The sequence below is a fragment of the Moschus berezovskii genome, chromosome 11, assembly GCF_049115385.1.
Source record: "Moschus berezovskii isolate FMDL1 chromosome 11, NW_MosBer_1.0, whole genome shotgun sequence".
In the NCBI taxonomy this organism is placed as follows: Eukaryota; Metazoa; Chordata; class Mammalia; order Artiodactyla; family Moschidae; genus Moschus; species Moschus berezovskii.
Window position 1 is genome coordinate 75,285,653 of NC_142470.1, and position 27,648 is coordinate 75,313,300.

The window sequence follows — 27,648 nt, forward strand, 5'->3', positions numbered from 1 at the left end:
GGACATCGCTTCTGACAGTTATTTTGATTGTCTGAGTTGCCATTGGACTAACGTTGGTGCATGTCATTATTTACGTGGTTCAGTCTGTCTTGGCTATTAGTTACCATCTGGTCCTCACTACTACAAGATTCAGAGCTGCTAGAAAAGAGGAGTGGTATTTCTGATGCTTCTTAAAGCTGAACTGATTTTTGAATTCATTTTAATTTTACATTAATTCATCTTAATTTTACATTAAGATTGCATTATCCATGTCGTTCCATAGCATGAAGCACATTGTTATGAGTGATTGTGATGATGTTCTGAAAAATGCATTTAGGGCAAATATGGAAACTCACTATCCTGGTACTCACATACTATTCAATTAGCACTTTTATTTGGGTAAGCAGCAGGACCTTTTAAAGAAATACGTCCTTTTCCTGAGGAGCTTCTCTTTCGGATATTTCAGGAAAAATGCTCTTGTTCTTATCTATGTCATTTTATATGTAGTTATACTTTTCAATTATAAGTTACATTACAAGCTAGTATAGAGAAATAATACCAACGCATAATTAGTTTAAACGCCTCTGGGGATTTTTATCTGGAAGGTATATTATAGAAATTAAACTTTCTAGTTGCTTTGCAGAACATTATTTAGTAGTCTACATATTTTATATTTCATATTGATTTCTGAAAATCTTGCCATTTTAGACTCTTTCAGCCTAGATACTCATTGTAAATTAATCATTCTGTACATCTTTCCAAAATTGAAATAACAAAATATTTCTCAACACTCAAAGCTATGCACTTCCTTGAAGTCCTTACTTAACATTTCCAAAATTCAATGTGCTGTATCAGTCATTTTTTCATGTCTACTGTCAAAGTATTAACATATGCTGGAATAAGATGAATAATAAATGAATCTCTGTCAGCAAAGTGGCTAATTGGACATGCTGTTGTATATGCAAATAATGTATCTGGCTTCCCCACTCATTCTTTCCCTGAGACTTGTCCTAAATGAGATAATAGAATTTTTGATGCTTCTCTGGACCATTTATCATATAGTAATCAAAACTAGAACACTGCTGATGGGTTTCTGATAAGTGTATTTATACAAAAGCTTTGTATTTCAGTAGATACACAAGGTATTGATTATCTGGGTGCCTTTGTAATGACTGTATTTATATAACAACAGTCTATTTGTACTTGCCAGTAACAAAATGCCTGCCTCAGTAATATTCGTTTTAAACATAACATTATGATTTTCTAAATTTTAATATGATAAACAAAAATTTTAACTTCTACCCAAGAAATTAATTCAACTCTTTGTTAATAGTAAGAAAATGACTTAAATATTGCAGGGGTGATTTACTCTCCCAGTTCTCCCCAGTAAGGCGGTTGTACAGAGAAAGAACTAGGGCTATGTAAAGTGATAGCAAGTAGCCAGTGACATCATTTATTTGTTTAATAATCACTGAGTGCTTATTATATGTTGGATGCTATTCTAAGCCCTTAACAAAATATCAACTCATTTATTTCTCTCAACTTTGTGAGACAGAAAGTATTAACTTCCCTTGTACACTCAAAGATATTAAAGCACAGGAAGTAAGAGATGACAAAGTGACAAAACAGAGGTTGTGGGGCCTGGACTGAAACTGGAGCAGGCTCACTCTGAAGTCCATGTTCTTAACTCCCGCAGTGTGCTGCCAACAGATATAATTTATCCTGACTGAGCATTTTGTTTTCCCTCCAGCTTTTATCACCAGTGGTACATAAGGGACCAACATGGATGACTCTCTGGATTTACTTTAATTTACAAGTCATTTCACTGAAGGTTTAGTGCCTCATCCTTATCTTCCAATTTGTTTTTAAGCATCTTTCTTCTTAACTACATGTGGCATCAAGTAGCCTCTCTGTGCCTCCCTTCCTCATCACTTGGTTCATCTGGACTGATTTATTAATCTTGATATCCACCACCATATCAAGAGTAAAGGAATGATTGATTTAAGATGCTTATTAATGTTTATTAACTTTTTTTCATTCTAGCTGGCAAATACATTCCCCATCAAATTGATAAATCTCCTGTGATAATAGACTAATTTGCAAGTGTAGCCATGATTTACAGTTAAAAGGAAACAGTTGCAATGTATGGGATTATGGGATTATATTCTCATGAGATGAAAGGAATACCTCTGTAAATAGTTAAAATTGTATAGTTCTGAAGCATGGTACAGAGAAAAGACTGACCGTTAATAAACTAAGTATTTATCGTAATTTTAATTATGGTTTCTTAATATAAAACGTTTATTTTTTTTATAACAGACTGTGTTTTTATAGGCAACCAATAAGCAGATTAGTGAGCCATTTAAATTTCTTTACTTAAAACTAATATTCAAGAAAGATGAACCCCAGATGCAGCCTCTCACACTGACCCACAAACTAAGAACAAATGAAGCCAGCGGTACACCCACCCCGCCAGTGTGCTGCGGTGTGTGTGTCAACAAAACGAGCCCCCCGCCCCGAGCCCTGTCCCCCGACAAACAGAGACATGATTGTGCACTGCGTGATGATACCATGAGGTGAGAACTTTGGTTCATGCAGTCGGCTGCCACAGAGGCTGCACCCTAAACCCGCGGCCCCGGCGCCGGAAGTCAGCGGGCGGAGCGGCTCGCGGCGTTAGCCGTGCTCCTTCCACAACACCAGGTGGATGCTGTGGTCGGGCATGCTGGTGGCGAAGACCAAGCCCGTTTCGTTGTGCCCATCCAGTCCGTTCAGCCGGACGCTTCGCCTGCCAGGAAGCTGGAGCCCCTCTTGGATTTCCTCCACTCAGGGAGAGAGGCCAGCGGCTAATCAGGCTCTCTGTCGGCAAGTCCAGGATATACAGGCAGCGGTTGTCAAACAGCAGGGCAAAGATATCTCCAAAGCCAAGCAAGGCCAGGTTTGCTATCTCAGGAGTCTTGATGACCCTGAGAATATCATAACTGGCAAAGTCCCACTGGTAGAGGCCCAGTGCCGAACTACAGACAATGTGTTTGCCATCAAAATGAAGTCTTGGCTGCAGGCAGATACTTCTATCCTCAGAGACAGACAACGTCTTTAAGCACTTACAGTTAATTTCTCTCCCAAATGGCCAAATCTTGATCTCATATTTGTCTGCACTTAAGAGGATGTAGTCTCCAGGGCTGTAAAACCTTTAAAATAAAAAAAAAAAAAAATCTGTAGATTATGTATGCATGGTGTTATATGAGTACATAATGAATTTAAGGATTTCTTCCCACTCATTTCTATTCAGACTATAAGCTAAAGCAACATTCAGAAAGGGTGGTAAATGCTTCGAAGTTTGAGTCTTTTAGCTACATTTTTCTTAAAGATTCATTTGTTCCTCTGACTTTATAACAGCATTTTCATTCCAGTTTATTTGCTGACACTGCACTCATTACACTTAAACTAACGCCACACATGCGTGCGCGTGTGTTAAGTTACTTCAGTCATGTCCAACTCTCTGCAGCAGCCTGCCAGGCTCCTCTGTCCATGGGATTCTCCAGGCAAGGATACTGGAGTGGGTTGCCATGCCCTCCTCCAGGGGATCTCCCCAACTCGGGGTTTAAATCCATCTCTGTTATGTCTAACCTGCCTTGGCAGGTGGGTTCTCTAGGAATTCCCAAGCAAGACTATAAAGGATTTATTTTTTGATATTTTTGTATTCACTAACTAACTCACTTTGGACAAGTTTCAAAACCTCTCTGAGTCTCAGTTTCTTCAAGAGTAAAATAGGACCTGTGATATCTACTCCGTAAGGTTTTTGTGAGGTCTAGACCCTTTATGTAATCATCTATCACAATACTTGATAAATGGCTGCTGCTGTTCAAGTAATAGATTAACCTCTCTCCGAGTGGGTCCTCTCTGCTCTGTACTCAATTAAGGGAAAAAAAAAAAAAAAAACCAGGAAAGACAGAGGTTAGTTTTGAAAACAATTATCCTCAAAGTCTTTTAAAACAGATTGTCCTCTTAATCCTGCTAGATTGATTTGGTGGATTCCTTAAGTGAAGGCAAGGGGTTGAAGGTGATCTCCTTTCCTGGTGTCTGATTAACCCCAAAAAAGGATGTCACAGATATTAACAAGAGGATATAATGCAGAAAACCAATAATTTTTATGCCCTTTGTCTACACAGGAATTAAACCAGGGAACCTGCATCAGGGTTTAACTGCCAAGGCTATTGATGCATCTTACTGTTGGACCTTGTTTTGTATTTTTATCTTTTGCAAAATTCTTTTAAAATTTAAATTAGGACTCATTAAGACATGGTAGGACTGAGAGGGCTTTGATAAGGAAGGAGGAGAGATTTAGGAAAAAAATTTCCACTTTATTTTTCCCCAACTAGTCCCTGAAAATGTCAGCAAACACAAAGCCATGTGTACCTGGCTATACTACAGCTGAAAAAAGTTTCGGCAAGAGAAACAGTATTTCCTGGCCCAGAATCTCTATGTTATTTTATTGTGGCCAGTCTGATGCTTATGCCATAGCCAAATGCCAAAAGTCTAGCATTTAAATAGAACATAAGCATCTTAGAATACTAAATCAAATAAAAATGCTCAGCAACTGTAATTTCATCATCTGTTTTTAAAATATAGCTAGTCTGTTTCTTAATAAATGTTTAATAGGAATTTTTATCTATACTTGAACCCCACCCTGCTTTCTAAAAAGCAGGGAGGATGGCATTCTTAACATGGCAGATAATCTGAACAGAAAACACCATTTTCACTCCACTTGTGCTATTTGTTTTTAAACAAATTGTTGCAAATGTAGTTTTTCTTAGTCATCCCAGCCAACTGGGTCTGACCACCAAATGAATGACTCTGTGTGTGTGTGTGTGTTCTTAGACATGCAGCCGTCAAACAACAAAAATATTTTTTTTTCCAGCCTTGGGGAAAAGCAGTATAGAAGAGATCTGATTTTTAGTTTAGCTGTAAAACACTGTGCTTTGCCCTCCAGGCACAGGCTTGGAGCTGCCAGAGAGGAGCACGTACTTGACTGATGGACAGCATACATAGAGACCAAAAGCCCCCCAGGAGCAGGGCAGTGCTCCATCCTTCATTTGCCTTAAGATGCCCCGATAGACCACTGTTAAAAGTCCTGCTTCTGCCAAGAGAAAATGATAAAGGAGAGAGATGTAGGGAGCTGACTTTCTGTTTTCACATAATTTTTTCATTTAGCCTCCTCATTCACAATATGCAGATATTTAGGTTATTACCAAAATGTGGGTGTTTTTACACTCTCTGCTGGCTAATCACTGTTCCGGTGAGTGCCAAGAATGCAGAGACCAATCAATCAACAAGTGCTTATTGAATGTCTGCTGCTTGGGAGAGGATGTTGTCTTATTGTCTGCAAAGAACACAGTGTCTGAAAGAGGCATCAAATCCATTGTGCTGGCTCAGGCTGTAAAATTCAACCTGCCTACCTTTTGTTCTTCTTACCAACACTTGAGGGAGGTCTCCCAAATGTCCTGGGAGTAGCCAGTAGGAGAGGTGACTGCCATCTCTTTTTCATTCTACTACGGCTTTACAGCATACCAGAAGCTCCATCTACCCATCAGCTGGACTAGACCAGTACAGGTCTTCTTTTATTACACATGTCTATAGGAAACCCACCAATGTTCTGTTGGTATTTGGGGAGATGTTTGATTGCATTTCCATTTTCACATTTGTAGAGCTCTTAATATTAAAAAATGGTTTCTCATGTTTTAATCTCACCTGATACCCACAATAAGCCTACAAATTATGCATGGTAAATTTTGCCCCATTTTACAGGTAGGGAAACGATGTTGTTTCACTTTCAGTGGCCTGACTTAGTCACATGTTTATGAAAGGCAGAAGTGGGACTTAAACACAGCACACTGGTTCTCAGAGTCCAGTGCTATTTCTTCCATGGAAGTAGGGGAGCACAGGTAAGCAGATGAGTAGGCTTAAGAATTCTTCATGGATTCTGGGAAAAACCACGAAAAGGACCCAATCTCTATAGACCTTTGTGATCATAGAAAAAGCTAAAAGGGACGGAGGTCCTACGAGATGCAATGAAATAAAAGGAGAGGTGGTTTGGTGACATGGTCATGGTTAAAGATCGACTGTTAATACATTTTGTTAGTGCGATCATTTCATTTTCTTCTTGCTTATTCGGGTTTGTCTTTTAGAAAAGAAATGAGGATTCCAGCAGGAAGGACAAACTCATTGGCTTTGATCATTGTTGAAATAATTCAGAAAAATACTCAGGTTTAATACATCTTTATTTAACATAACGCTGTAATATTTTTTAGTTGAACAGTGACAAGAAGCTATATATAATTAAAACACCCAATTACTTGTAGGAAATTATTTAAGGGTACTTGGAAAATTGAGATATTCTGTCAAGAACTTAATAATTAAACCATTTGATTCTTCACAAGGATGACAGAGAAGCTTACAAAGAAATCTCACTTTGGAAATGTACTTGTCTTATAATAGTATGAAAAATGATGCCCATTTGCTGAGATAGTCCACATTCCCCCCAAAGCAGAGACCGACAAGATGCAAGGAAATGCTTCCAGGTTTTATCAATGAACTTAGAGATTATGACGAGATGCATTCAAAGTATGTGTTTGTACAAACACTGTCTGCATTTTCACAGCAGCCTTCTAACTTTTCTGGACTAAACTATCTGAGAACAGGGAGTGTGGTTTTTGATTTCTCTATAGCACCTAATATGCTCCCCAACAGTAAATACTCACAGATACAGAAATGTCTCCAGAATGATTCGTAGACTGCCTCCTTACATAAAGGCCATGATATGTTCATCCTGTTAGAGGGAACTGACTTTAGAGCTACAGTCAGCAGGGTATGATTTTTGAGCTGTTTAAATAGACTGCAAGGAGATCCAACCAGTCCATTCTAAAGGAGATCAATCCTGGGTGTTCATTGGAAGGACTGATCCTAAAGCTGAAACTCCAATACTTTGGCCACCTCATGTGATGAGTTGACTCACTGGAAAAGACTGTGATGCTGGGAGGGATTGGGGGTGGGAGGAGATGGGGACGACAGAGAATGAGATGGCTGGATGGCATCACCAACTCGATGGACATGAGTTTGAGTGAACTCTGGGAGTTGGTGATGGACAGGGAGGCCTGGCGTGCTGTGATTCATGGGGTCGCAAAGAGTCGGACAGGTTTCTCCCATTGCCTTTGATTGCACCATTGGAGATGGCATTTTTCAGTGTCTTGATAACTTTAATTAACATTTGTTGTATGGTGTAAGAGCATGAAGTTTAGAGTTATGGTCCATCAGTTGCTGGCTGAGTGATTGCTCTAAAATGGGACACAAGTGACAATCCCTGTCCTTATTGAACCATGTTATGTGAGAAATAAATGACATGATGTTTGTAAAGTGCTTTATAAGTTATATTCAGGAAGAATAAAAACATTTTAATAATAAAGGTAACCCAGTTACTTAGGAAATAGTCATACACAAAACTGATGCAAGCTGATGATTCTTAAAATTTAAACCTATCAGAATTGCCTAGGGAGCTTATTAAGACTGCAGATGCCTGGCCTGTACCCCTAATGGCTCTGTTCTGTAAATTGGAGGTAAGATTCAAGATTTGCATTTCTCAATACTCACTTTAAGAATATTCTAGTGTAAATGGTTCTTGGCCAGCTCTTTTGGAATAAGACTTTATAACATCATCTTCAACTGCTGGCATGTATGTACCTCTTTTTAAGCCCACAACACATATTGTCTGATGAACCAGTAGAAAATGATTGCTTTACATAAAGTGAATTCAGGAAATTACTAGAATGCAGGGACAAAATGTGGAAGGGTACCTCAAACCTGACATCATAATGTTAGTTCTCAGTTGCTCTTCATAAAATATTAGCAATGGTACCTGAAAGTTAAGTCTATTACCTTTCTTCTAGGAAGGACTGTTACATCTAAAAATATTCTTATAGGAAGAAAACTGCAAGCAGACTTCCATTAAAGGCTCACAGCTATTGTTTTGATTGGAATAGGGTGCATCTACACTCAGCCAACTCTGGTTTTGCAGTGGAGTTATACTTTTGAGGATAATCTGCATATAGGTATAAGTAGAGACACGCACACACAAACACACACTTTACAAATCTGTCTGTGACATCCTTTTATCCTTCCATATACACATTATTTTGTTTTTCATTCCCAGTATCCTTCAGTTCATTTCAGTTCAGTCGCTCAGTTGTGTCCAACTCTTTGCGACCCCATGAATCACAGCACGCCAGGCCTCCCTGTCTGTCACCAACTCCCGGAGTTCACTCAAACTCATGTCCATCGAGTCGGTGATGCCATCCAGCCATCTCATTCTCTGTCGTCCCCTTCTCCTCCTGCCCCCAATCCCTCCCAGCATCAGTCTTTTCCAGTGAGTCAACTCTTTGTATGAGGTGGCCAAAGTATTGGAGTTTCAGCTTTAGCATCAGTCCTTCCAATGAACACCCAAGACTACACATTCTTTTGTTTTTAATTCCCAGTATCCTTAGAAAGGATTATTTTGTCTATAATGCAGACCAAGGTTTCATTTCTTTCTCTTTTTCTTTTCTTCTAGTAAAAAATGTCTTTTAATGGTTAACACTTTTTTTTCCTTCGACCAAGAAAACTTTGATGCAGGTGTTATTTCAGCACACATTTCATCATATCCTACGATAATGTTTTAGATTTTGTAATGTCTTTTCCAAATTTTATCTCCTTTAAGGATTGTGATGTTTTAATGATAAATCTTTTATGAACTTCCTCTTTCTTTGTCTTCTTCCTAAATTACCTATATCTTCCTGGAAAATGACATTATTATTGGGTTATAATTCTTCATTCTTTTTGACTTTATGTGGATACAAGTGTATCTTTAGAACCAGACACTTGGAGTACAAAAGGGATTTTTAGGATTAACTAATTCGAGTCGGACACGACTGAGTGACTGAACAGAATGGAATGGAATTCCTATCCTTAATTTTATGGATGTAGACTCTCAGACCCAGAGAGATTAAATACTCAGCTGTACATTTCTTCTCCCATTCTGTACTGCTTTTCTCTCAGCTATATTCATGAGTTACCCAAACTCAGAATAATCTAGTCGTATACAAGTCATTCTTTGTGAAGAATTTTAAACTGAGTGACTCCCCTGGCAGTAAACAAGTTCTGAGAAACTGAACAAGTTTTCCATTTATAGTTTGAGAATTTTTTTTTGAGCTACTTTATTCATTAAAATTTACTTTAACTGAGAGCAACCATAACTCCTGTGTGCACCATTAAGCTGACAGTTTAAAATACTTCCATGCTCAATTTATTTTACTATGGAGATTTTTTAAATGGGGAAAAGATAGTGTCGGCTTGGTGGGTGGGTGCAGTAGGGAAAAGGAAGTATCAGGAGGAAGGTTTTTCTACTGTGAATATCCTTGGGCATGCAAGCTTACAGCAGGAGGAAATGGCCTTGTTTTAGTATCCCATTGTTGTTAATGAGAGAAGAAAAAAAAGAGGCTCCCTCTGACTTTAAATTCTATTAAATTCTTAAGACATTTAGAGATAATTAATGTTTTAAATAACATTTGTTATTACTGAGTGACTTCCCATGTAGCTATAGTGGTAAAGAACCTGCCTGCCAATGCAGGAGAATTAAGAGATGCGGGTTAAGTCCCTAGATTGGGAAGATCCCCTGGAGGAGGGCATGGCAACCCACGCCAGTGTTCTTGCCTGGAGAATCCCATGGATAGAAGAGCCTGTCGGGCCACAATCCATAGGGTTGCAAAGAGTCGGACATGACTAAGTGACTTAGACACATGAGTATCATTATTACTGTACAAGATTTAGAAAGTGCAGAGAATTCAATGACAGCATTCATAATCATAATATACAGCTGTGCTCTGTGCTAAGTCGCTTCAGTCATGTCTGACTCTTTGCAACCCCATGGACTCAGCCCACCAGACTCTTCCATCCATGGAATTCTCCAGACAAGAATACTGGAATGGGTTGCCATTTCCTCCTCTGGAGGATCTTCCCAACACAGGGATCGAACCTGTGGCTCCTGTGGCTCCTGCATTGCAGGCGAATTCTTTACCCCTGAGCTACCAGGGAAGTCCATTATGATATCCAGAGGTCAGCACTATTAAAACCTTTAGTATTTTTTTAGTTGTCATCTTTACATATTTAAACACTAAGGAAAAAAAAATTCTGCTGTACACACTGTTTTGTAACCTTTTTTAAATTAAAAATGTATGGAGAACATCTTTTTTTTTTTAATAATTTTATTCTAGATATAATGTTTTAGTCACTGCATGGTGTTTTAACTGGACCATACTTATTTCACCAATCCTTTTTGTTGTTGAACGTTTAGATTGCTTTTGTTTAAAAACTGTATAAGCACTGGTGTTATAAATGATACTTGAATAGCAAAATCTGTGTGCAAAGTGTGGAAATTCTAAATTAGAAGGTATAATTATCTAGGGTTTTTTGGTATTCTTGGTTTTTTGGAACAGTTTTTCTAAACTAAATTCTCTACCTGATCTCTCTTTGCATCCCTGTACATTACCTCCTGGTCTATCCCCATTCCCTGTCACATTGGCCAGTCCAAGCTATAATTGCCACTTTTAATTTTGGTCATTTTATAGGAAAAAAAATTACTTCATTGTGTTAACTGTTATATACTTTTTTAATTTCTGCTGTGTTTGAACATCTTCACATGTGAATTTGCCAATTATGCTTCACCCAATTGCCTATTCATTACATATTCTAGTCTATCTAGTAAGGTGTTCCTTTTGTTCTCATTGATTTGTAAGATTTCTTTATAAATGTTTAATTTATAAATTTCTTTCTAAATAAATTCTCTATTGTACATGTGTCTAACATTTTTTTCTCAAGTTAATTACTTGCCTTTTGTTTATGGTGCTGTTAATGTATCAGTTCCGTTCAGTTCAGTTGCTCAGTCGTGTCTGACTCTTTGCGACCCCATGAATCGCAGCAAGCCAGGCCTCCCTGTCCATCACCAACTCCCGGAGTTTACTCAAATTCATGTCCATTGAGTCAGTGATGCCATCCAACCATCTCATCCTCTGTTGTCCCCTTCTCCTCCTGCCCCAAATCCGTCCCAGCATCAGAGTCTTTTCCAATGAGTCAACTCTTTGCATGAGGTGGCCAAGGTATTGGAGTTTCAGCTTCAAAATCAGTCCTTCCAATGAACACCCAGGACTGATCTCCTTTAGGATGGACTGGTTGGATCTCCTTGCAGTCCAAGGGACTTTCAAGAGTCTTCTCCAACACCACAGTTCAAAAGCATAGGGGCTTTAATATTTTCCTGTAGTCAGATATATTGGCATTTTTCTCAATTGTTAATTTCATTTGTAGTGTCCTTTTGACTCTCCACCTGCTTGGAGATGATTCTGCATGACATTTTTTATATGTCCACAGGCAGGAGATATTGAGCCAGCATCTATTCAGGTAACTGTGAAAGAAATGACAAGAGACAAGGTATGTTAGTAGATTGACCTAGCAAGCAGTTAGGGGTCAAGAGTGAAGCTGCTAACAGCATAGGGAAGTCTTGGGGTTTAGGAGTAGGGTGGGGATACCAGAGTTAGCACAAACTGATTAGAATATTTCCAATTCTTAAGAACACTGCAGCTGAGAGATCTAAATATGAAAACATCTTTCATCTCTTCTGGTGCTAGCCATGGTGTTGAACTCTTTGTAAATATGTGCTATACTATCCTTCAAGATGTTCTCTGTTGTATGATCTTATTGACTGCTTCATTTTTATAGCAAGGACCCGAAAGGAAAATCAGAACATGCATATACTAACTCTGCTTTGTAAGATTAAGAAGCAAGCTGAAGTTCTTTTTTTCTTTCTTTTTATAGCACATTTTTTCCTCTTAAAAAATGAGGAATAATTTAAATACAAGGAAATGTACTCATTTTCAGCACACAACTAGAAGGAGGAATTTTTTACCTATTTATATTCCTTGTCCTGGTCAGTATAGAACATTTCTATCACTGTAGGATATGGTTCTCAGTAGAATACTTACCTACCCTACCCCACCCAAAACCACTTCTGACTATTGTAATAGAGGATTTTGCCTGTCCTGAACTTTATATCAATGGAATCATAAAGAAGGTTCTCTTCTGTGTCTGGTTTCTTTGTGTTGGCATAGTGTTTTTGAAATTTAACCGTGTTGTTTTCTGTATCTTAGTTAGTTCTCTTTATTTCTGAATAGTATTCCATTGTATAGATATATTGCAGTTTGTTTATTGATTATCACATAGATGGGCTTTATGGTTTGTTTACAGTTTGGGATTCCTTTGACTATGATTATTCTTGTATCAGGGTAGACACAAGCATTTGTTTCTGTTTAGGTATACTCTGAAACTGGGAAGCCTGGGACATACAGTAGGCATTTGCTTGGTAAACACTGTGCCAGTTTTCCAAGGTGGCTGTATGATTTTACAGTCCCAGTAACATTATAGGGAAGTTCCAGTTGTTTCCACACCCTTATGTACACTTAGTATTTTTAACCTTTTAACTTTATGCATACTGTTCGATGTGTTTAAAATTTTATTATGAATGTTGTGACTGACCCTAACAAAATGATAATCAGTACAAATGGCTACAAGGTGATGTTTCTTAGCAAAGAAAAGTCTAAAAACTATAGACTGTATGATTTTAAAGCATTTTTAAAGTTAGTATCAATTTTATATAATTAAAGAAGGTAACTAAAGAGTTAATGGACATAAAAACAGCAAGTTAAGTAATAGTAGTTGAAGATAAAGTTCCATGTTGAAACTTTAGTCATAGTAAAGGCTTAGGTCCTCTCTCATAACTTCCTGGCCTCCTTTGGTTTTTCTCTCTCTCTTCCATTTTACGCCTGAGCCTGCAGCTGCTAGCCTGAAATTTCACTTAATAGTGAAGTGTTATTTTAATAAATTAAAATACTTGTAAAAATTTGTTTTCTAATTTTATTTAACTAAGTCTCTTGCTGTCTTCGGATACAGCAAGTACAATATAATAATCTCAGTAAACATCTGAGGAAGAAAGTTAAAGTTGAAGAAAAATGTATCATTTAAAGTAATTGCTGCTAAATTTATTTCATAGGTTTAATTTAAAGTGCTTGTTAATAATTGCTGGTGTTTGTTCAGTACCTCTTTTAGCACAGTGTACATAATATATTAATTATTGTGTTAAATAGTAAAATTGGACTGTGAACATAAGTAAAATATTCCTAAAATATGAAGAATCAGCCCACCAAATTAAAAAAGAATATTTAAATATAGCTTTGTTTTGATGAAAACTAATAAACATTATACAAATATAATGAGAGGAGTAAAATGCTTACTGTGCATTACTTCTTGAAAATACATTCAAATAATATAGTTAGAAACTTTCTCTGGTAAATATATACCTTCCATTTTTTTGAAACTATATTTTGAAATTATTTTGTTTATTGGAATCTATTGATTGGGAAACTATAAATAAGGAAAACAAATACATTGAAATCATAGTCTTTTAACATGTTCACAAATTTTATCAGAATATTTTTAAAATAAAGATAAACACATAAAATATAAATGTAGTAATAGTATGTATTTTATAATACATACTATTTGTATGTGATTTTTATCTCTGCGTTGAAGAGGAATCTCAAAAATATTCTTAAAATCAGAACCAAGCTTCTAATTCTAAATTTCAGATAATAATTTGAATAATACTGTTAATAATAGTGCAGATAGATTGATGCGCTATTAAGATGTGCTTTTAAACGTAAGGCCGAGAACTTGGAATCAGGCAAAACCAGAACTGAATTCCATCTCTGCTTGGTGGTGTGATTTCTGATGTTTCCTCATCCATTAAACAGGAGTCATATTAACTCATCTTCTTGAGATATTTGAATGATTCTGTAAAGTTCTTATCATGGGAACATAAGCATATTTTACTTCCATTTTCCTTAAGAGAGGTTAGGAAAACTGCTTCTCTTTATTCTTCCATGGGACCTAGTGAAGGACATTGTAAACTTCTTCCCTATCTAGTCATATTCTTCTCTCCAGTGATCACCAGTACATAGGCCCTGTCCTCTAAATTTGCTAGCTCCATGTTAGCACCCTCCTTTGTCTTTTCAGCACAGGGTACTGCCTCCATTCTTACTTCATTATGATTCTTTCTTCCCTTGACATCTGTTTCATTGAACTATACTATTTTCTTTCCATTCTGATAGTTCTATCCTCTCCTTCTCTCCCAATTTCTTCCTTTCTCTGCCACCAAGGTGCAGAAATTCTATTTTAAGTCCTCTCCCCTCTGTCTACCTTCTCTTTTTTGGTGATCCCATCAAGTATTCTCATTTATTTCCCTCAACCCAACTGTTCTGTTGGATATTTAAACCCATGCTGGACTTTTTCCACCTGAATTTCTGGGCAGCACATCAAAGTCCAAGAATAAAAGTGAACATACCTTCCCCACCACTAGAAACTTTTTCTGCAGAATCAGATGGAGGTTTTTCAGGGTCTAAAGCTAATAAAACTCAAGGAGTGTCAGTTAAGAAAAAGAAAGCCAAATGTTCAATAAAAATGACCATAGTCCCTCTGTTGCCACCTGATGTGAGGGGGAGTATGGCGAAGGAAAAACTGGAGCAGAAAGATTTAGACGCTTAAGCAATCAAGATAGAAATGACTTTTGAAAGTTTTACCGAAAGATATGACTATGTGAACACACAGATGGGGTTCCCCCACTCAGGGTTCTGAAAGAAGTCCTATAGATAAGTGACCCTGAAGCTTAAGATTCATTAGCTTCAAGCAAATTAATTCTATCCTTTTGTCTTTCTAAACCTTAAATGGTACCCTGATTTTTTTAACCACTAAAGTGCAAAACCTTTAAATTAATTTCCCCTTCACTTTGGCTGTGTATCTAAACAGTTGCCTATTTGTTTTCATTGTATTCTATGAATGCCAAAGATCTCAAAAACTCTAGTGGAGACCGTTTCAATAGCTTTCTCATTAGTCTTCTGCTTCTAGTCTTCTCAATCATATACCTTGCTTAAAGTTTAGTCTCATTGCTAAATGAAAATATTACTTTCACCCCATTCTTACCAAAGTAAGTTCAAATAGTTCAGATTCCTAAGTCTTATATTTAAAACCCTTCCTTCCTTGGCCCCAGCCTCCTATTTTTCCAGTTTTTCAAATCTTTTCATAACTAGTCTCCTGATAACCCACTACAGAAACTACACTGAACTACTTTGAGTTTCTAGAACATCTCTTTTATTTCTGAAAGTATATACTGACCATAATTGGAGTTAGATACTACTTGTTCAGTTCAGTTCAGTTCAGTCGCTCAGTTGTGTCCGACTCTCCGCGACCCCATGAATCACAGCACGCCAGGCCTCCCTGTCCATCACCAACTCCCGGAGTTCACTCAAACTCATGTCCACAGAGTCGGTGATGCCATCCAGCCATCTCATTCTCTGTCGTCCCCTTCTCTTCCCGCCCCCAACCTTTCCCAGCATCAGAGTCTTTTCCAGTGAGTCAACTCGTCGCATGAGGTAGCCAAAGTATTGCAGTTTCAGCTTTAGCATCAGTCCTTCCAATGAACACCCAGGATTGATCTCCTTTAGAATGGACTGGTTGGATCTCCTTGCAGTATAAGGGACTCTCAAGAGTCTTCTCCAACACCACAGTTCAAAAGCATCAATTCTTCGGCGATCAGCTTTCTTCACAGTCCAACTCTCACATCCATACATGACCACGGGAAAAACCGTAGCCTTGACTAGAGGGAGCTTTGTTGGCAAAGTAATGTCTCTGCTTTTTAATATACTATCAAGGTTGGTCATAACTTTCCTTCCAAGGAGTAAGCGTCTTTTAATTTCATGGCTGCAATCAGCATCTGCAGTGATTTTGGAGCCCAAAAAAATAAAGTCTAACAGTGTTTCCACTGTTTTTCCATCTATTTCCCATGAAGTGATGGGACCAGATGCCATGATCTTTGTTTTCTGAATGTTGAGCTTAAAGCCAACCTTTTCACTCTCCTCTTTCACTTTCATCAAGAGACTTTTGAGTTCCTCTTCACTTTCTGCCATAAGGGTAGTGTCATCTGCATATCTGAGGTTATTGATATTTCTCCCGGCAATCTTGATTCCAGCTTGTGCTTCTTCCAGCCCAGCGTTCCTCATGATGTATTCTGCATATAAGTTAAATTAGCAAGGTGACAATATACAGCCTTGACGTACTCCTTTTCCTATTTGGAACCAGTCTGTTGTTCCATGTCCAGTTCTGACTGTTGCTTCCTGACCTGCATACAGGTTTCTCAAGAGGCAGGTCAGGTGGTCTGGTCTTCCCATCTCTTTCAGAATTTTCCACAATTTATTGTGATCCACACAGTCAAAGGCTTTGGCATAGTCAATGAAGCAGAAATTGATGTTTTTCTGGAACTCTCTTGCTTTCTCTATGATCCAGCGGATGTTGGCAATTTGATCTCTGGTGCCTCTGCCTTTTCTTAAAACCTGCTTGAACATCTGGGAGTTCATGGTTAACATATTGCTGAAGCCTGGCTTGTTAAGCACCCCTTTTTTTAAGAGGAAGGAGTGTTTTCTACAACTTGTTATTTTCTAACTCATACTAATGAGTAAGTACGGACAAGCATATTTTAGAAAAGGACTTAGAGGGAGCTCGATTGCATATTGATTTTAAAAGTTACATTAAAAAATGATGCTTTTTAAAAAATCAAACCACTTATAAGGTCATAATATTGAATACTGACCGTGGTATAAATAAAATTTGAGGCTGTGAAGGAAGTTTTCCATTCATTTTCTGAAATCCATATTATTCAGCCTCCCACCTTCCATTTGGTTCTCCATCAAACATTGCAAGGCCTGTTTGCCTCCTTTTATTCAGAAATATGTATTGAGTGCCTGATAGGTGTCAAGCACAGTCTCTGTTCTTTCTGGCTGTAGTTTCATAGTGGAGGACAGACTTTGAAACACTATAAAAGTTCTCAAAGTGTGGTCCCCAGATCAGCAGCAACAGCATCATCTGCAGACTTGTTTGATGTAAATTCTTGTGTCCTACCCACACCTAATAAATCAGGAACTCTAGTGTTGGGGCCCAGCAAGCTTGTAGTTTAACAAGCACTGCAAGAGATTCTGCATGATAAAGTTTGTTACAATCTATTTCTTGAGCAATAGCAGATATTGGGCAACTGTAGAGTATACAGTGACCCTGCCGGGAATTGTTAATTGAGGGGAAGAAGACTTCTGATTAAGTTTTATGGAGGATAAGACCTATGAGCTGGATCTTGGAAAAATACTGTCTAATAGTTATTTTTTGCTTGCATTTTAGTAAATTCTAATATGGCCTATCATATAACTAAATTATTTTGACTTTTCAAAGTCACAGTTAATAAAAAAAATAACGCTAAAGTTATTTTATAGTTGGAAGAGAAATCATTTTAGAATATGCTTTAAAATGTTGGTGGACTGACTTACAGAATGACTTACAGATAAAACACTGATAAGAAGGAATGCACTGTTCTCAGGGCTAATAGCATCCTTTAACTCCATGAGGTTAGTTTTTAAATTATAGCTTTAGAATTTCATTTTTCAAGAATTATGTTTTTTTTTTTATAATTTGGGGTGAATGATGAGATAGAAATAGCAGTGAGAAAAATAAAATAGCATTGGCTTATAAGTAAATCTTTGGCAAAGGCAAGGAATGAGTTTATATCTAAATTCATACCATGCCTTACTCAACCTTATTAGTTGTCAAACACAGTGATAGATTAGAGAGCTTTGCATACTTATAGGGTAGCGTAATTCTAAAAGAATCATCACGTGAAAGATTCCTTGTCTAAGAAATCACTGTTGTCAATTCCTTATTCAGGATGTGTGTGCATACTGAAGAGGGTATCTCTTAGTGATCAAATACATTAAAATCACAGAATCATTCTTGATGGACCAAGTTATTAAATCCAACTCCCCTGTTCATACTCTGTCCCAGAATACCACCACCACCACATAAGTGTGTTTGGAGTGTTTTGTTTGTTTGCTTTTTCCTTTTAGATGATTGTTTTGAGGCTCTTCTTCTCTGTCGAGCTGAGGTGGTAAAGGGCAGTGGCCCTGAGTATCCCTTGGGGTAACCTCATTAGCCCTCGTCTCCAGGTAACCCTTCTTGATGTAACGTCTGGGCTAGCAGTCAGTGCTCAGCCTCTAGAATGAACCCAGTTCTGCCTTGCAGAGCACATCACTTAATCAACAGTATGTAGAGGAATAAAGTAACTTATAAAATGACATAATTGAATACATGTCTTAGACCTGGCTGTTTTTTGACTTTCCCAGTTTTTAGTTCTGTGGTCAAGAGTGGGTCAGGGCTTCACAGGTGGCTCAGTAGTAAAGAATTCGCTTGCCAAGCAGGAGATGCAGATTCTATCTCTGGGTCAGGAAGATCCCCTGGAGAAGGAAATGGCAACCCACTCCAGTATTCTTGCCTGGGAAATCCCATGGACAGAGGAGCCTGGTGGATTGCAGTCCCTGGGTCACAAAGAGTTGGATGTGACTTTATGATTAAACTGCCACCACCATAGTGGGTCACTTTATCAAGCCAAGCATCTGTTGTAATTTGACTAATTTTCATCTGTAAAATGGGGAAAGGAAGTTCATATAACGTTTTAAAATAATTTAATGTAATATTTGGCATATTATCTACTTTTGGCTAGTTTATTGTTATATATTGTTTAATTGTGAAATTGAATATTATACTATTATTGTAGAATGGAAGGCAGTATTAGAGTTACTGAAAAGTGAGGTTAATTACTACTAATCTTTGTGATTTTTCTCAGTTTAGAGCAAAATCAGAAGCGCTATGCCTCTTCCATTTGCTATCTTTTAAAAGATAGCCAAAGTTCAGTACCTCCCATTTATTGAAAAGTACCGTTGTGCATGCTTAGTTGCTTCATTCGTGTCTGACTCTTTGCGACCCCATGGTCTGTAGCCCGCCAGGCTCCTCTGTCCATGGGGTTCTCCAGGCAAGAATACTGGAGTGGGTTGTCATTTCCTTCTCCAGGAGATCTTCCCAACTCAGGGATCGAACCCATGTCTCCTGCATTAGCAGGTGGATTCTTTACCACTGGGCCACCTGGGAAGCCCTGAGAGGTACCAGTACTTGAAAAACAAAATCGTTTTCATTTTGTAATTTTTTGCTTCCCTTTTCCTCACTCTTAATTTATAAATCTATGCACTGTTCATGAATCTTCTGTATACTGGAATATGAACTTCAGTTTCTCTCAGTGAACAAATCTCAGTTCACTCCCTGTCTAAATGGGAAATACTGAATTCAGTAACTTAATCCCTGTTAGCTTTGAGTTTTCTTAGGTTTAGGAATACAGACAGGAAATCACTAAGTGTTGAACTAGTGACAGCATAATCTTGGGTATCACTAAAGACTTTGTGTATCTCTTTAATGTAGAGACGTGCATTTCAGCTACATGTTTTCTTTTGTGTTCTGGCTTGCCTACATACTAAGTACTCTCTCTGAATTGTGCATGGCTGGAAGCCAAAGAATGCTCTTGTTCCAGTGAGACTGCCTAATATTAATGTTTATGTTGTTACTGACTTTGGGACTTTTACTTTAGAGGGTGATGATTTTCTCCTTGTGTTTTCAGCTTTCCAGTTGTTAATAATCAATCCCAAATGCCTAAATTCTTTCAGGATGACAAGGACATGATTTGCTACCACAGGTTTTCCTACAGAACTCAGGGCTGCAATAATTTGGCATGACAGGTGTGTGCTGCCAGCAAAGTATCAGAAGATGGAAGAGTACAAACCATTGCTGTTTGAATCAGATGGCATTTGATGCACATTCCATGAGTTCAGTGAACAGAACAGTCAGACTTCTGGGTGTTTGTGGTCTTCTCTTCATATCCTCGTCAGACCAGATACTGGGATCAGCCATTTAAACTCTGTTTCATGTTGCAGCGTCATAGCCCTTGTTTCCCTTGACTTGGAGTGGGTGTTCCGTCGCTCAGTTGTGTCTAACTCTTTGCAACCCTGTGGACTGTAGCCGTTAGACTCCTCTGTCCATGGGATTTCCCAGGCAAGAATACTAGAGTTGGTTGTCATGCCCTCCTTTAGGGGATCTTCTTGATCCAGGGACTGAACCCACCTGCATTGCAGGTGAATTCTTTACCACTGAGCCCCTGGGGGAATCCTTATCATATATGTTTGAGCCTCATCCCGTATTCTGTATCTACAGCCAGAAATACTCTCCTTCCTCCTCTCTGACTTTTTAGCTCCCTTCTATTCATCCATATCCTAAACCCTAACTCTATTCTCAGAAGCCTTCCCTTAATACTCCTGATCATGCTGATTTGTCTCCTATTTGAATTTCTGTGTCACTTAATGTCACTGCTGAATCATTTGGCACTTTATTTTATTGTTTTCCATATTTTGTCTAATTCTCTTCAAGTGCAGATTTTCTCAAGGATAACGTCCTTATTGTAATGTACCGTGTTTCTTTTCTATTCCTTTACCAAACAAATCCCTCCCTACCTCCAGACTAACCTAATTCTAATCACATACTAGACATTGTTCTCCAGTATGACTCAATGGATACTTTAAAAAATTGCTGATTTTTTTCATCTGACTAAATAAGATTAAATTGTTTTAAATGTGATCATGCAAGACCTTCCAATTAGAAATGTCAGTCACTTGTTCTTAAGATTTTAAAATACTGTGGAAGTCTTTTGCTTATAAATCTTTAAGTCATCCATAAGTTTGGGATGATCTTGGTTACAGCAGAATCAAGGGTAGGGGTGGGGGTGTACTGGAGATGATTAGAAAGCTCAGCCTTCCCAGGAAAGTGTTAGGTTTTGATTATACTATCTGTATACCTCCCATTTCTGTAAGTGCTTTGCTCTCTGGATTGGAGAAGACAGGGTCTTACCAAAGTGAGTGTTGTGTTTCTAACAGGAAAGAATGCAACTTGTGTTAAAACTGGAAGAGGCAAGGATGGAGAAGTTACTGGGTAATGAATTTAGTGCTTGGGAGACAGAGGAAGTAAGTATGAGGGGGGATAGTGGTTGACCCAGGAGACATCAATAGGTTGTGACTGCATCTAAGTTTCTAGGCCTGGGAGGTGGGTGTAGGGGAACTCTTCTTTGCATTTCTAAGGTGCTGTTCCCATCTCCTGGGCTTCAGGTGGCACAGTGGTAGAGAATTTACCTGTCAATGCAGGAGATGCAGGAGACACAGATTTGATCCCTGGATCAGGAAGATTCCCTGGAGTAGGAAATGGCAACCTACTCCAGTATTCTTGCCTGGAAAATTCCATGGACAGAGGAGCCTGGCGGTCTACAGTCCATGGGGTCACAAAGAGTCGGACAAAATTGAACACCCATTCATTCCCTTCTCCCACTCAGCCCTGATACTGTTTTTTCCTGCAGGTCAGCCTTCCTTAGAATAAATGTTTTTGCTGCTGGTTGAGTCTTTCAAGGGACTCCTCTCTTTAAGGTAACGGAATTCAGACATTTTAGAGATAAAGGAGTCTGAGATCAATATGGGCTTCCCTGGTGGCTCAGATGGTAAAGAATCTGCTTCCATTGCACGAAACCCATGTTTGATCCCTGGGTTGAGAAGATCCCCTGGAGAAGGGAATGGCTACCCACTCCAGTATTCTGGAGAATACTATGGACAGAGGAGCCTGGTGGGCTGTATCTCAGTGCAGTCACAGAACAATACTGGACACTCAAAAATGACTGTCATGTGAGCCACTGTAACTTTATGCTACAGTTTATGAAGCACAGTATTTCTAATTTTGTTTTCATTTTTCATAATGCAGCTGTAATATATAATTAATGATGGGGAAATGCTATAAAACTAAACCAGAAACTAAAATAATTAAACAAAGAGACATTTTCAACTTTCAGTCAGGGGAGTTGAGTAATTGTTATTCCACTGACATTGTGAATGTGTGTGACAGAGAACATCCTCAATGTAACCTAAAGTTCTGCTGTTTTGTTAAAACATGGTTTTTGAGGAAAAAACCCAAATGTGAAACATTTCCTAATGTTTATACTAACATTCATATGCTAACTTTTTCAGTGAAATTGCTCACCATTCACAGTCCCCACATTGGAGCCCAGGGACCCCCCACTGCTACATGTGCTTATCAAAACATTAATCTTTGCTAATCTGGTGAATAAGCAGTGTTTCTCATTGTGATTTAATTTGAATTTTCCTCCTTATTAATGAAGATGTTCATTCATGTTTTCATGTTTCTTGGCTATTTATGATTCCTCTTCCATGAAGTATCTGTTCATATTTTCCATCCATTTGTTTTCTGTTAGATTGTCTTATCCTCATTGATTGTTAAGAATTCAGTGTATTTTCTACGTATATTCTTCCAGTTTTTGGTTTGAATTTTCACTTTTAAAGTTGTGTTTTCTTTCTTTTTTATTTTCTTTTTCTTGGTGAAAAGGGTTTCATTGTTTTAATGTAGTCAAAATAATCACTATTTTCATATAGTTTGCATCTTAATGTCTCATTTAGGAAATACTTTTCTATCCTGAAGTCATTAAATGTAAAACATGCATCCTTAAGGTTACAATATCTAAAATTAATGAATATCCTCCTCTGAAAATATAAAAAGGCCTTTAAATGCTTTGATTTACATTGCGTGTGTGCTACATACTAAGTTGCTTCAGTGGTGTCCCACTCTTTGCGGCCCTATGGACTGTAGCCTGCCAGGCTCCTCTGTCCATGGGATTCTCCAGGCAAGAATACTGGAGTGGGTTGTCATTTCCTCCTCCAGAGGCTCTTCCCGACCCAGGGATCAACCTTAGTTTCTTATGTGTCCTGAATTGGCAGGTGGGTTCTTTTCCACCAGGGCCATCTGTTGCTGCTGGTGCTGCTGCTAAGTCGCTTCAGTCATGTCAGACTCTGTGCGACCCCATAGAAGGCAGCCCACCAGGCCCCTCTGTCCCTGGGATTCTCCAGGCCATCTGGGAAGCCCATTAATGATCTCCTTAATCATGGTGACTCTGATTTTTGTTTTGTTAGCCCTATAAATTCAATACTGTTTATATTTTTATAGGGTATTTCTTTAGATTTGCCCAGGTGGTTACCATTTTCTTTCCTTTTCCATTTCTATTTTAGACCTTTCTTCTGGGATCATTTTCCTTTTTTTTTTAACCTGATGTATATTCTTTGCAATTTTCTTTAGTGCGGATTTTTTGGAAATTACTTTCTCATTTTTATTCCTTTGAAAATGTCTTTATTTTCACTTCATTCTGGAAGATTATTTCACTGGGTATAGCAATTGTGGTAAAACAGCTGTTGTCTCATACTTTGAAGATGTTATCCCATTGGATAACTCCATGGTTTTGTCTTCCATTGTACATTTTGAGAAATCATTTGTAAATCTATCATTTAACACTTTCATATTTCTTGACTGTTTTAAAGAGCTTTGCTTTTGTTTGTTTGTTACTAGAATACATCTCTCTAGGTAAGTGGGTTTTTTTTGTTGTTGTTGTTTTTATTTGTTTTTAACTTTGAATTCACTACACTTCCCGGTATGAGGATTTGTAGATGAGATGGTTGGATGGCACCGACTCGATGAACATGAGTTTGAGTAAGACTACGGGAGTTGGTGAAGGACAGGCAAGCCTGGAGTGCTGCAGTCCATGGGGTCACAGAGTCAGACATGACTGAGCGACTGAACTAAACTGATCATTCATGAATTATGTAGAATGACCAGCCTCTTTCTCAATCTCCTTTCCTTCTCTTTCTGGAATGCTGATTACATGTGTGTATGTTAGACTTTTTCATTGTCTTCTCCATATTTCTTAACTGGTCTTTAACAGTTTATCCATGAGTTTCAAATATATAACTGGAAGGGTTTCTATGAAAATTTAGTTCATGATATTGGCAGGAATTCCAACATATTATTTTTAAAGGCTCTCATCTCCTGAAAATAATTATTTTTCTTTTTTATATCTTTTTCTGATTAAATTTTGGTGGAAATGGGTTAATTGAGATGATATTTCAGGACTAAAATTTACTTGGAATAACTCCTATAGTAGATGTAGAATTCCACAGAACTCCTTTCAATTCAACTAAGCCTTTCTAATTGATATTTTGGCATTTGCTCTGTTTTATAATAGTAAGTCTATATCAGAATATGTATTTGTTACATATTAATCTTTTTTACTACTTCATTTATCTCCAGAATATTTGTTCTTACCTACATCTTTTATGAATGCTTTTCCTATTTTATCTTGTGACATCAATTATAAAATTTACTGCCTTTATTCCTTAGATTACAAAAATGGTTATACAAAGGAGAACCTTACAGATTGATCAGTCCAATTCAGTGTGTTATTTTTTGGCTGTACCAGTTAAATTTGACAAGATCTTCCCTTGTCTGTCTTCCATACTCCTATTCATTTTCATTGTTGTTTGATATTTGAGCTGCCCTATTAAGCCCTTGAGATCCTCACTTTTAATCCCACTGCATTTTCTTTGCTTCCTACCTATTCTCAAAGCTCAAGTCATTGGGTAGGATTTATAGTGGAGCAGAAGGTGATAGATATAAGATTTCAGGAGTAGTAGAAATGTCTTACTACTTCACCAGATTTCCACTGCCTTTTCTCTCTTCTTTTAACCTCACCAAATTCTAAGTATAGAAAACTAGCCTCATTCCTGACTATATAACCCTCAAGCCTCTAACTAAAAGTTCAGTATCATGATATTCAGAAGGAAATCCTTGAAAAATGCCCTGTTCTTCCATTCTAATAAGTATCTCTTTTTGTATGCTTTCCTAATTATAACCAGTTCCTCCACCTTGTATCACTTTCTGCTTTCACATTTGCAATGTCAGTCCCTTTCCTGTATGTCTGGCCTCTACTCCTCCTGATTGAATTTCTGAAAGTCTTTAAAGTTTGTCCTTTTACTCTACTATTTGTTTCCAGGGATGGGAACTACCGCTGTAATTTGCAGAATAGGGGATCTATCTATTACTGTACTTCCAAGATTGAACTCTGAGTCCAAGTTTCAAAGAAGCATTGCTTTGGTGATTAGTCTCCGTAGTACTCTTGATATTACCTTTTAAAAATGCATCCTTTAATAAACTGGCCTTTGTTGGGCTAGCTAGGAACCTAAACACCATTTTCATCATTAATTCTATGGGAAACTTAATACAGAGCTTGGTACAACTGGGTTGTAAATGGACTCTTGGTATATAACCCATTTGTAAGCTGGGCACTGGCTGTACAGGAGAGAATTTGATCACCATGTGGGCTGGGAGGGAAATGCCTTCTGTTAACCAGCAATGCCACAGATTTGAACATTGCACGTTTGTTTTGTGTAATCTTCCATCTAACTGTGAGCAAAGAGCATGATTGAAGTGCTGCTGATTATGTCTAATGTTTATAGATTCCATTTTAGCAGAGCAGACTGCTGTGTTCCATCATTCTATCTTAATTCTAAATATGATTTCCATTGTCTCCCCTCTTTAGTCACCCAGCAGCAGAGCAGCGAAGTAATTTTACCTTGCAGTTCAGTAACTTTTAATTGCCTGTTCAGTTTCACTTGATTCTGAGAAAAATGGAGTTGCTGCCTATGCAGTTTTAGTAGCCAGAACCTCAATTGTTAAGCACTTAAATGCTAAAATGGGAAAGGAGCTCACATAGTCTTTTGAGAGATAGAGCAGAAAGGAGATCCCACTGTGTTTTATTGTGGTTGTTATGGCTTTGTGGTTTTGTATGTGTGTGAGTGTGTTTTAAGGAATCAGAGCATTATCTATAAAATATACACCAATATATAATATATATATATATATAACATTACTTATATCCTTTTTTTCCCAAGCATATTCTAAGCATAAAAGTTACTTTATAATCAGAATTTTTAAGTGTTTTTGAAGTAGGATAAAATAGTGGCATTTTAGGTTGGGAAAGGACTTTGAAATTACCCTCATTTTGAGTGTAGGAGAATTGGAATTCTCAGAGGAATACCGGAATTGCTTCAGGCTTCCCAGGACTGTAGCTAGGACCCATGTGAGCATTCATGTAAATATTGGTTTGTTTTCTCTCATTCTTGGCATTTGTTTTCATGATCCTGGTGGAGAATATATAGTTTTAGAACCTTTTATTCTAACTCTTTTATAATTACAGAGAAACTATCCTACGTTTTTCATTGGTACTTCAACACTCCTAAACCACTCTTTATCTGAACATGATGGCATTTTGAAACAATAGATTTAACACATTATTGATTTCAGTGCACATATAACCATGTAGAATGATTTTTTTTTTTTTCCTATAAGGGACTAGAACTGTTCTGACCTTATGAGTATTGAAAAAGAGAAGAAGGAACCTGCCCTTTTGTAGTTGTGGTGAGTTTTTTGATTTGAGCTGAGGAGGAAAGGGAACAGAGGGATTAAGTATTTTCTGGAAGTTTTTGAGAGAGTTGTTTAGTTTTCATTTTTTAAATGACCAGACCCACTCCTTTTATTTATTTATTTTCTTCTTAACAAAACTGTCTGAGCCCATATGGGAAATAGATGAAAATGAAGTTTATATTTTTGAAATAGGAAAAATGTCTCCAGAAACTAGCATTTATTTAACATTCCTTAGTATTCAAGTGAATGCTTGTTTCCTCTATCAAAGATTGAGGTCTCTAGATAAGGACTCTCTTTTCTATTCAGAATCTACCTGTTTTGAAACTTTCATCTTGAGCATGCAATATGAGCTGTTTTTTCATCTTCAGGATTTCCAGATACTCAAATTATCCATGTAAGCAATTGTGTAAAAATTATTTTTGTCAATTAGTTTATATTTATTAAACTACATTGTATACTGTTGGACTGACAAAGTCCCTGTGTTCTGTGCTTATGTTCTTGTGCATAAAGCATTTTGAATAGAGCTCCACATGACAGCTGCCAGGCAAAGTCTCTTTGCTATGCTTCGAGCTGCCAAGTGGAGGGTGAAAATCACTGAAGTGTGAGACATGTCTCTTCAGTATCCTCAGCTACCTTTTCTTCATCCTTTCTCTTCCCTGAAGACATTAAACATCCCCGCAGACATGATGTCTTCCACAAAAGTGGGGATCTTATACCAATCATACTTCTGTTTAATTGCCCTGGCTACTCTTGGACCAAGATGCTCTTGATGATCTCAGCTAAGTAGTGTCATCCATCCCTGAGAGTTTTGTACCTGCTTAAGTATATAATTTCTGCTGTGCATTGTGATATCTGCTTAGATTTCTTCTGCTCACACCTAACCCATCACTACATGAAGGGACTAAAGCTTGCTGGCACCCACAGGGCAGATGATCAAGCAAATACCCTCAGGGCCCACAGCTCCCAGGACAGGAGGACTGCCTGAAGGGCTGTTTGGCCTGGCCTTTCTCTATTTTTTTTTTTTTTCCCCAGACTTTAAACTTTTTATTTTATATTGCGGTACAGCCAATTTCATGGATCCTGATTGCCGAAAACTCATGAGCATCCTCACGGAATAAATACTCATCCAACCCAGGAACATTAGTGGCATTGAGGAACTAAGTTGTTAACAGTGTAATTGTGAGAGCTTAGGGTGGGAACAGGGCTTCCCAGGTGGCGCTAGTGGTAAAGAACCTGCCTGCCAAAATAGGAGACTTAAGAGACATGTGT

General features: G+C 37.8%; 1 protein-coding gene and 1 pseudogene across 4 annotated transcripts in view; one reads left to right on the top strand and one right to left on the bottom strand.

The window, feature by feature from the left end:
* Positions 1-27,648, top strand: part of LOC148776201 (neurexin-1-beta) — a 795,940-nt gene that overhangs the window by 304,855 nt on the left and 463,437 nt on the right. The window lies entirely within an intron of this gene.
* LOC148776202 (F-box/WD repeat-containing protein 2 pseudogene) overlaps positions 2,653-27,648 on the bottom strand; it is a 56,336-nt pseudogene continuing 31,340 nt past the window's right edge.